Raw genomic sequence first — 12,006 nt, 5'->3', positions numbered from 1 at the left:
TGCTAATGCAAGCTACATTGATATCGCGACTTAAAGCAACCCAATAGCGACTCAATGTTGCATGAAGAGCTTGATAAAGGTGAGCAATTAACGAAGATTTTCCCAATAATTGATCAACATTTATAAACCAAAGATTCAGAGGGCCGCCATTTCAGGGAAATGCTTGCTCACTTGCGCATTGGCAGCATGAGCTACCCACTTGGCAGAAATCGCATGAGAGGGGGGGAATTTCTCCATTCTCACTACCCCTGACCCTCACCTGAATTTTTTTTATTTTTTTGTTATTTTTTATTCTTTTCTTCTTTTAAAACATTATTTGAGTGAGAAAAAGCTTATTGCAGCATTAAAATATATCACATTTATAAATTTTGCGATATTACTTAAAAAAAAAGCCTAAGTCTATATAGCCTTAGGAGATTAGCATATTTATAGAAACATCTGAGACATCTATACAGACATACAGACATCTGAGGGCATGGCCGTCCAAGAAGAAAATGTAGCCATTCGTGCCATCTATCGACCACAGGTTGAAGATTGGAGATCCGTTGGATACCGACCGAGTTATAGGCAAAACTTGGTGCAAAAATGAGGAAAATTTTACATTTTCTCAAACAGGGTAAGGAACTTGGTTCCTCGAATAACTTCTGGCACAGACATCTGAGGGCATGGCCGTCCAAGAAGAAAATGTAGCCATTGATGCCATCTATCGACCACAGGTTAAAGATTGGCGATCCGTTGGATACCGACCGAGTTATAGGCAAAACTTGGTGCAAAAATGAGCCTTAGTAAATTTTCAATTGTTTGAATTTTTTGATTTTTTATTATTTTTCACTCTTTTTTTTATTTCAAGCATTATTTGAGTGAAAAGAAACTCATTGCAACCTATTGGCATTAAAATAAAACAATTTAAATTTTTTTGCAAAATTTCCCAAAAAAATCGTAAGGGGTAAGCCTTATGAAATTTTCGAGTTGAAAATTTTTTTAAAATTTTTTTCTGATTTTTTATTCTTTTTTGTGTTTAAAGCATTATTTGAGTGAAAAGAAACGTATTGCAACAAATTTGCATGAAAATATATCACATTTATAAATTTTGCTGCATTGCTCAAAAAAAGTTAGGGCTATGAAATGGCCTTACGAAAGTTTTAAATGGGAGCGCATCGCACAATCGCTCCTGCGTGTAGCGCTCCGTACGGAGCTACCTCTTTTTCCCGTGGGCTGTGCGGGAGCGCGCACAATAAGATGAGCGGAGCGATTCAGGTACCTCTTTCGCTCCTGACCCAACACTAAGTGTGGCATTATATTGTTTTTCGCTGTCTTCTTTCTTTCACTGCAAAATTGCTTTTGCCCTGTCTTTGGCGTATTCATATGAGTTTGGCCTTTGCTGGAGGCGGAGGTGTGTGCGCAAGCGTTATCGTGTTTTGTGTTGATGCCTTGTACCGGTAAGGTAAGTAATGTGAAAACTAGTGATTGTGATTAGAGAACTAATTCTAATCCATGTGTTTTATGCGTAGTTAATCCCATCGCGTCAATCAGGGAAAGAAAGGGAAAGCGAAGGAAAGAACGGGACAAAATAAAGCTAATTTGGCTACCAACCAAAGTCTGTAGAGTAATGAGGCCTCGTAATAGAGGGGTTTTGAGTAATAGAGGGGTGTCCGAAGCCCCTACACGATGTTGTGCAGTTGTATGTGTACGGTTGTTTTGGAGGCTGCTTCAGCTGCTCCAAAAAAATGTAAACATGATTTTGTTTCAAGGTATCCTACGGTTATTTGTTCTAGATTTTATTTTAAAACGAAATCTTTTAATAGTGTGATTATCGTATAACACAATGCGCAATGGAAATTTATGGAATAGTACATATATTCCTCGCATTTTAACGTTGCAACGACTGTCGCCAAAACTACGAGCGCTGAAATTATTTCAGTAAACAAGTCATCAATACATAACCAAGAACATCTAACTGCCAGAATACAAATCCAAGATGTCGATATAAACAAACCCTATTCCGAGAACTCATTACTCTACAGACTTTGCTACCAACGCTAATTATAAATTAGCTTGCAAGCTTGCAGGCTTGTATACAAGCGTACATACGGCATACGCCATGTGGTTGCACAGAGCAACCATCCGTTGTGTGCATCCCAGGCAGCAATGTTGCAGGACTTCCCCAGGCAGCAAACGGACGATTCGATCCGAACCTGACAAAAAAGTTCCGATACTTTACTGGGTCTATCTTTCTTCTTCGATTCTTTTTTTGAAGTGAAACATGTTCACGATACTTTAGGTTCGATTCAAGTCAGATTCAAAGATGCGACATTTTTACAGGTTCGATCCGTGGTTTTCGGTTCAGTTCAAGAAGATGTCAAAATTCCGATACTTTTTGAATCGATTCAAACTGTTGGATATTGCCGGTTAGATCCATTACTTTCGGTTGTTCAGGTTACACAGTTTTTGCACAGTAATAATAAGATAATAACTCAAGATACGCGAATAATGCGTTATAGAGAAATCCGCGTAACTTAAATATCTACGACTAGGGGCGGTCCGGTGGTGCATGTGAAAAACGGCGCCCGTCCACACGGCAGGGACCGAGTTCAAATCCCATCCGGACCGTCTCCCCGTAGCATGGACTGACTATCCTGCTACGTGGTAAAATAAGTCTTGATACGGCCAGGCCGTTCTAACCGAGCAAAAAAAAAAATATTGACGACAATCGCATTTGCTTTAAAGCATCGCTTATGTGTCGTATTAAAGAATTGAATACTTATTTCCACGTTACGAAGCACATTCAATATTGATATTTTTCCATTTATTTATTCCTGCAAGTTATGTACTATGTGAACGGATTTTTTTTTAAGTTGGAAATATTTGCACAGAAAAAATTTGCAGAATGCTTCCGAAAAAAATCGAACAATTAATTTGCCGGCGTTCTGCGAAGCGAACGGTGGGATGGGGTTCGTCAGTGGTTTCTGTAAATGTATAGAAGAAAAAAACAGACACACATGAGAAAACTTTACACTTTGTTTTTTTTTTCTTAAACTCTTTGCGAGTGTTAAAGTGCGTACCTTTCAAGACGGCGAGTATTCAGCACTCTCCACCCTTTCCGCTTCGAGGTCAAACCCTTTCCATCAGCTGATCAGCTGATTGACGCGATGGGATTCACTACGCATAAAACACATGGATTAGTATTAGTTCTCTAATCACAATCACTAGTTTTCACATTACTTACCTTACCGGTGCAAAGAATCACTACACAAAACACGATAACGCTTGCGCACACACTTCCGTCTCCAGCAAAGGTCGTCACCAAGTATTGGTGAAACAGAGTAGGAAATGGGTGAGACGCAGAGAACTTTCTTTAAATTTGTCCGCGGGGCTGTTATACGACTATCGAACAGTGTGCACAGAGGGTTGTTGGCACCGCGAAACGAATCGTCAAAAATAAACGCACGCTGGTCGCATCTTTGGCAAGTGCACGGTAACCTCGAACTGCGCTGATGACGCCAGACGTATTACACGTTCTCTGTCTGTTTGTCCGTGTAGTTCTTTCACGGGAATCGTGTATTAATTCACGCACGACTAACGTGTGTGTTTATGCGTGCAAAGTGCAAAGGGAGAAAACAGCATAAAAAACTGTATTCTGTCGTTTCCTTGGTGACAGTAAAATGGTGAGACATAATACGGCATATGCTGCTACATCTCAGTGCGATGTGTTGGTGTCTTCACGCACATCTTCCCTGCAGTGTTTCTTTCTGTGTCGGAAAACGGCTTGCGAATAATGGTGGTATACACGTAAAAACGTTGCCAAATTTGTTTCCCTACGGCACGGTAACAGCCAACGCGAAGGAGGCTAGAGTGAGAGAGAAGTTCGATTCTGGTAGCGTCCGTGACCGTGAGTACATTGCAAACTTTTGCACGAATATAAAATCAAACCAAGCGTTGGACACACAACAGCCCAACATCGACGAGACAGGCGCGTGTGGTGGCATTCTATTTTTAAAGTCAATTTTATGTTTCGCAAAATAAAGACGCCGTAGCGAAGTTGGGTATGTAGATGCAAAACAAAATCATTCTCCCGTAGTTATGTTGCTTGTGCGTGCCCGTGTGCAGGAGTGTGCGTGCTAGCCGGTAAAAGGGCCACAACGCTTCTCTTTGTGTTTCAATTGAACCCGATGCGCGTACTGTGGTGATGGTGTGCGTGTTCTTTTATCGTTTGATTTTCGCGTTTGCTCTAGTGACATGACAAAACCCCAGAGATGGCATCCATTCGATGTTTAGAAGGCGAGCAAATTAAAAAAGCAACCACAGACTGGTACGCATCGAAAATAGTTTCTTTCGTTGTTAAAGGAGAAAAGTAGTCGGTGTTTTTGACCATTCTTGAGAGGGAATAGCAAACGGGGGTTTAATCTATATGATACGGTGGTGATCGGTGTTGGTGCTGTCGGGAAATTCAGAAAAATTGTTTACAAACAAAACAAACGAAAATATTATCTACACTAGTGGCGTTGTTTGTTAAAGTGGAGCCAACGTTTTAGCAGTGCATCAGCAAACAAGTTCATAACAAAGTGTTATAATTGACTGAGGAAAAGTTTAATTTTTTTCAGGTAAGTGTTAATACGTTTTAATCAATCAATTATATTACCCTTCCATTTATGCACTTCATTCCCGATGCATGATGTAATCGTTAGGAGATGCAGTTAAAACTTTCCCAAATATCATCCCCTTGTCTTACCGCGTCATCATTTGAACCCGTGCACCTACGAGGTATAAACGTATGGTGCGTTTCAATGGGAGTTTGCGTGCGTTCTCCCATTTGCGTTTCGTTTTGGTCGTACATGACTCACTGCAATCGTAGATTTTGTTTGACAGCAAACAAAAAACATTAATTGATAACACAACGTGTTACCGTATCACCCGGTCTTATTTACCGGAATTAAAATTCAATTAAAAGTATCATTATTATGCTTCACTAGTTGCGCCTGTTTTGATCTGTGCGAGAAGCTTTCCTGTTCATCTTCTTTGGAATTTTGTTCCAATTTTGTTTAGCAGAAACAGAGAAGTCTCGGTTCGGCTGCTTTTACTCCAACAGCAACGTATTCTTTACCTATGAATGATGCGTTAATCTTCACATGAAAGCTGCGAAAGTGTCAAGAGTGTTATTGCTTTCTAAGTTTGCTCTAGAGCTTCAATTTTCTTTAGGTCAGATGAATGTTTAATTAAGCAAACAAATACAACTTGAAGCCCGAGCTCATCTTTAGCATCTTCACTGTGCTGCCTTTCGCTTCTTTCGCCTTTCGCCTGACGCTGTTTGTACGGCCTGCTTCGATCATTGCACGAGCGGACAAACGCAAGCCAAGAAATAATGCATTGCTTGGATTGATTTTAGTGGTTTATAGGTTGGTGAAGGGTTTGGTAAAGATGGACGAACGAACCGAAATGAAGGGAAGAATGGTACAGTGTAGTCTCATGAGAAGCGAAGTTATCCGCTCCAAGCGTCCACAATCGGCATCGGTTGTCGTCGTCCGGTCAAATCAATGTAAAAAAAAAACGCTATGCGCAGGTGTGGCGAAGTGTGTGTAGTCAAAGTAGGAAAAAGAAGTAAAAATAAATCATTCATTTTCCACACACATACACACGGGGGTTGCTCTTGGGGCTGTACGGCACCCGTTCCGCTAAAAGCACCCCGTGTCGTTTTTGCTTTGCTGTTGTTGCTTTTAAACGCAATCCGAACGAACCCGCGAGACATCTTTGGCTACCTTTTTTTTCGCTATTGCTTTCGCGCTCATGTTCTGTCTCTCTCTCTCTCTCTCGCTTTCGGTTCTTCGCCGTGTGTCTTGCTTGCTGCGATTAAACGTTCTCGCACTCATTTCATCTCCACTTCAGGAGGTCCCCTGGTCATCCCCTGTCATCCCCTGCCCCTTTAGTACGACCCAATGCTCGTCCATTTCTTGGCAATGGCCAATTTTTTCGTGTGCGTTTCATGCTTCGGTCCTGGTCTTTCTTTTCTTTCGCCTTCTACTCGTTCTCCTCACCGTGAAGCATTCAGCCTTCTCCCACCGTTGGGTGGATGATGCCGTCGTTGGGCTTCCGCCCCAAAAACGTTATTCCCTCGGCAAACCGGGAAATGGGCAAGGCAAAGGGCGCAAGGCGCCCGCACTATTTCAGCCCGTTTCTGCCACCCCCACCCTCCGCCACTTCGTCAACCAACCCTTCTCCCTTCCGGTTGGTTGTGTTGTTTTAGCGCGTCGCAGAACAGCTTTACCGTGTTGTGCGCGACATCTCTGCCAACATCCCCAACCATCCCCAAACCATTCCCAGCCATCCTTACTTCCCTTTTCTTTGCCGACCGGATCAACCCCATCGCTGGCTGTATACGCGGGAGGGTTTTTGGAGTGAAATTTTTAATCGGTTTGTGTCCGTTGTTTTTGTTCTCCTTCAAACAGCAATATGCAAAAAATAAAACAATTGTTCCCTTGGAGTTAGAGTAGAGTTTAAAAATAAGATCATCGCGATTGGGACACTATACAACCGGTTGGTTGGAGTAGGGCACAAAGTGATGTGTTTCTGGATCAAGATGATGAAGTAATGCTTTGCCTTCTATCTGACTAAGAGGTTCGAATGTCTTGAATTCCTTATGGAAATTCGTGCTTCTTTGCAAAAAAGTCTTCGATCAACAGTATGTGCTCAATAGCAATAATGCTACTCCTTGATCTAAAGCTTTTTTTTGGATCATTACGCAGTGTTCATTTTTATGGCTATTGATGTATCTCCTGAAGTTAAGCACTAAGCAGACCTGCGTTAACCTTGTAAATACCTAACTAATCACTAGCCGATCGTAAATCAGTGCATTTTTATTGATGTGTTTGCATCCGCAGCGGACAATTGAGTCATCATTTGATCGGAAAGACTATGAAACGAGACTTGTTTTGACAACGAGACAGAATGAACAGCCGATATTTGTTGCGATAATCAAAAAAATTCCAAGAAACAAATAGCGATTTGAATCAATAGTGTCTACAAAACGGGTTGGTTCTAATGGGCGAAAAGCTTGGAAAAATTGCCAAAATCGGCTAACTTCGGCATACAAGCATCAAACAATGTTTGGAATTTAGTTCATTTTACTGGTTCAAGGTCATCACACTCTTCTTCATTGTTCTCCAAAACACTTCTTCTTCTGTACAACACACCTAACCAACACAAGAGTCAAGAGTCATCAAAAGTCCCGATAGGAATTGTATTGTACAAGTAGTAATATTGGCACCCAGAAGTGAGAATAATTATTTCTCTTTTCCGATGAATAATATGCCCATCTAGACGAAAACCTTTTGAGCTCACTGTGAAGAAGCTAACATGTCCAAGGAGATAGATAAGTGACATAAAAAAAGGAGCGGTAACTCATCGTTTGCCTTTCGGATCAATACCCGCTAGGCTCGGAGTTGGATTCTGGCCTGTTCTTGAAGATTCGCTCACACCGGTAAGGTTCGTTAAAGTATTTGTCCATCAGTACCACCCCTACCCAATGGCCATGCCTTATACTGGCGAGTGACTTCTTTGCGTGTCCCGGGCACAAACATATCATGAGCCAGAAACAAGTACGTGGATGATGTTTCGTAACGGACAAAGGCACACCGAAGCAAACGGCGAAGAACAGAAAAAGGGTTTGGTGTGGTCATTATTGTGCCAACTCGCCCCCTTATTCCCGTGCGCTGGCGACCGTGTGCGGAAGAGTGAAAAAGCAAAATAGGGCATGAGTCAATGGGCAAAATATTGGGGGAGGGAGAGATCTCCTCCCGGCAAAGTTGGTTTGTTTCGGGTGCCCCGAAGAAAGAAGGTGCGTTGGTGTGGAGCTCTAGCTTTTGTGTTTTTTTTTTGCTACCTTACCTCGATGGTCGCGAGATAGAGGCTCACTTTTATCAACTCCGCTTCGCTAGACGACTTCTCGTTGATCGTTGTCCGGTGCCTGAAATATGCGCGATTTGCGCGTGGACGCGTGAACGGATGGAAATGGTTTGTGGTGTTTTTTTTTAATTTTCTGTCGACTAAAACCTCTTTGAACGAAACGGCTCAAATGGGTTGGGTTTGGATGGGATGGAAAAGGGAACGAAATGGAAGAGGAAATTAAACGTTCGAAGAGTTCCTCTTGCATGTGTTTCAATTCTGTGCAAATTAAACGATCTCTTACTGTAAAGTGGCATGTAAAATAGTAGATGATATTAGAGATAACCGGAGTACAACAAACTGTGCATTGGCGTCATTATTTCTTTTCATAAGATGAAGTTTTAGTGCTCAGCTCCGGAGGCTCATCTTTTGACCCGCACAAAATCCCCGGGGGTTTTGCGGTTGGCACGGTATCTGTGGAAGGGATGACTATTGGCGCTGTGTTTGCGTACACGGGCAGCAAAGTGAGAGGGCACGGATAGCGAGAAAAAAATGTTGGACAAAATCCGATGGTTTATGAGAGCATTGGCGGTGTCTCGCCGTTCTCCCCGTTTAATGTAGTGGAGCGGTCTGTAGTTTGATGTGATGTTTCGCCGAATCGGCCAACCACCAACACAGACACAGAAGCATTGAAGCAGTGTGCGGAGTCGTTCGATCGTTCGGTTCGTCAGTTTCGCCACCGTTCCGGCGTTCCCTGGTTCCACTCCATCATGCGATGCGTCTAAAGACGGTGATGATGAGCAATGTACAGCGTTTGGGTGATGGAACAGTTGGAAGAAACAGCAGGAAGAGACAAATGAAATTTGCATGAAGTGCACAACACACACACACACCCGCCGGCGGTGATGTGAATTGAACGGAACAGCTGCAACGGGCTGCTGACACGGGAATGGTCAGCATTGTTTTGTTGGAGTACGATGCGGAAGAAAATACCTGAAAGAGGGTATTTAAAATCTTCACAATTTATTAATGGAAGGTGTAAAAAAAAGGTGAGAAAAATCACGTTTTTGGGGGATGTTTTTCTTGCTCGCTCTATTTTCTTTTTTCTTTCTACATCGATTGTAGCTCATACTTATTCGATGTCCTCTCGATATTCGTATATTGTTAACGATTTGTTAAACGCTACAAAACCACTCTTTCTGAAGCTAAAAGCAACATTTGTGCAAAGTGAAAATGAAATAGGGAAAACTTGGCTTGGAAGAAAAAATGAAAAGCCCCGATAAAAGGAGAAAATGAGGCAAGAGATGAGAGTTCCGGTTGGAAAACTGGTGGCAAATGTCAATCAATCTAGTTTGCGTGCTCTATGCCCCACTCACACACTAATGTTGACTCCCGAGTCCGGTGGTACGGAAATGCGTTGAAGTCGCGGGTTGTGGAATGATTCCAACACACAGAAGTGTATGCAGAGGTTTATGTCACGTTTTCGCGTTCTTCAATCTGCCCACTTCTACCTGCCAGACATTTTCCTTCCAGCCGACGGGAGGGGGAAAACATAATTAAATCCCGTCTGAACCCGGCCAAACCAAACGTGGAAGGCTATCTCTTTCTCATTCAACGAACTATCTCGCTTACACTACTACCGTTTTTGGGTTTTGTTAATTTTAAAGACATACCTTTGATTGGCACATCGCCTCCTGGTGTGTTCGTCTTCCATCGCTGTTTAGTTTATCTAATATCTGTGGCAAATAATTATCTTCCCGTTTATACACATATTTGTCCACGATCGTGGTTCGTGACGATTGCGTAAAACATCCTCAATCACACACACATGTGAAAAAATCGTTTTTAATATGTGCTATAAATTAAACTTCCCCATTCTTCGTAGTTGTGGGTTCCGTAGCGTGATGTATGAAAACTTTCAGGACGAAAAACGAAAGTTCCCGCACGGACGAAAGCCTTTGATCGATGTTTTGTATCGTCCTACTGAAGTGGTAGAACTGGAACATGTTAGTCAGGTTCATTTCTGCAGCGTTTTAGTTGTGGAAAAGTATTCAGAAAATGTTTCCATGGAAACGCAGAACTCACAAGTTGGCGTTCGAAAAGCGATATAAGACGTTAGATTTTTATTTACTTATGAAATGAGGTACCTGCATGTTTGAATCGTTTGAATGTTGGTTTTTTTTCTGGCGTGTGGCTGATGTTTACCTTTGACTACAAATCGTCGAAGAAATGCAAAATTGGAAAAGTACATCGAATGCAACTATTAGGTCGTTTAAGTAATTTTTATCTAAATACCTTTCAATCTTGCTTTGCATCATCTCCTTTCGTAATGCTTACTTGTTTATTCCCCTCCATTTTATTCCTTTAGTAAAGTTTCAAACACTCTCTTACCGTTCCTAAAACTAAATCTAATCTAGCGAAAGATCCAGGGTTTTCATCATCTATTGCCTGGAGTCTAGTTGTTTAGGCGTTTTAAACTGGGACATTCCATCATGAGAAAAAACACATTTTTTTAGTTTATTTGAAGACTTTATATTTTTCTTTTGCATAATAAAACAAAACGGGAGAAGAGAAAAGCAGAACAAGAAAGAAAGATAAGCTTGGAACTAAAAGATCTTATCAATTTCAATAGTGAAAAGAAAGACAGATCAGTTTCAATCTTTGTATTAGGTGTATAAGTATATTTCAAGCGTTTTTCCGATCTCAATTTAGTCAAACTATTGACCATCAAAAATTAATACATTTTTTTACTTTCCGACAATTTATGTTCACACATTCCTATCATTAATGTACTGCTGGCGTCATCTTTTGTTACACGCTATAAACCTACTTGTCAACCCAATACCCAATATCTAAGATTTTCTAGTTCATATTTATATAAAAAAACGAAAATTAAATTTTTACAAGCATTTAAACAACTACGTATTTGTTTTCGAAATAAGAATTTGATTTTGGAAAAGGATTGATAAAATATATTTCATTTCAATTTTTTGTTTTGTACGAGCGGTTATTTGCAGCTGCTCCAAGTATTCATAATTCCTAATGGGGTTTGCTTTTAGCCGCAACAGCTTGGGTTGAAAATAATCGACAGAATGTTTGGACCTTTATAGCATCGAAGCTTGGTCGAATCTGTTTCTCTCTCTCTCTCTATCGTTCTTTCGCACTCGCACACACGACGAATAAGCTCCCAGTTGCATTAGTCGGAAAATGCATGTAAAACAGACGGGTGGGCAATAACTTTTCTATGCTGCACACACATTCAGGCTCCGCGTTCGTTTGTTGGAGAAGTGAAATTCCCACCCGTCTGCTCCACCCCAAAACCAATGCTCCATGTGCTATTTGCTTTTTCTTCGACACGAGGGCTTCCATTTGTCGGGAGAGGCAAAAAAAAAGGAAAAGAAAGCCAACCAAACGAGCTCAACCCCGGGGAAGCATGTTGAATGTCCTTTGTGCAGGTTGTTCTTGGTGGTGTTTTGTTTTTCTTTCCCTTCGATCCGAGCCCCAGCACGGTGTCCTCCACTCTCGATGGTGAGCCTTTTTGGTCAAAAAGGACAACAGCATCGACTGAGCTTGTTTTTGGCTGGTACTCTTCGGGGGATTTTTTTTCCTCTTCTCGTTGTACTGTGCTGCTCGCTTGCTTCCATTTCAATGTTCGTGGTAAAGGCTCCCGAAAATTGCTAAGTAATAAATTTAATTTATGTCCGTCACGTCCGGATCGACTCCCCCCTTTCTTCTCGCTTGCTCCCTGTGATTCCCTGGGATCACATTGCACGCGAGAAGGGAGGCCATGTTGGAATTTTCCAACATCCATACCGTACTTGGGTCGGGTTCGGGTGTTTTGGTCGCTCGTTTGGCGTGGGAAATGGCCCACCCCCGAAAAATGGGGTGTGGGATGTGTTGTGCACGCGAATGTATTTGGCTTCCCGTCCGTTTGGAGCATGTTTTGCTATCTATCCCACCAAACAAAATGGGTGGCATCTCTCTCTTCCAGTGTGGTGGAATGTGCTGTGTGCCAATGGAGGATGACATTGCTTTTATTACTGTCCCCGGGGGTCGTTAGTCCCAAGAAGCGTTGTTGGTCGTCTGGGCATGGGTACTGAGCCTTCAGCAAGGATGATTATTTTTTCCCGA

At 41.9% G+C, this 12,006-nt stretch overlaps 1 protein-coding gene across 2 annotated transcripts in view; it reads right to left on the bottom strand.

The window, feature by feature from the left end:
- The window catches only part of LOC125766210 (uncharacterized), a 163,432-nt gene that overhangs the window by 35,623 nt on the left and 115,803 nt on the right, over positions 1-12,006 (bottom strand). The gene's annotated exons all lie outside the window — the stretch shown is intronic.

Source organism: Anopheles funestus, chromosome 2RL, assembly GCF_943734845.2.
Source record: "Anopheles funestus chromosome 2RL, idAnoFuneDA-416_04, whole genome shotgun sequence".
NCBI lineage: Eukaryota > Metazoa > Arthropoda > Insecta > Diptera > Culicidae > Anopheles > Anopheles funestus.
The sequence above is the reverse complement of the archived record's forward strand: the minus strand, read 5'-3'. Positions and strand labels throughout refer to the sequence as shown.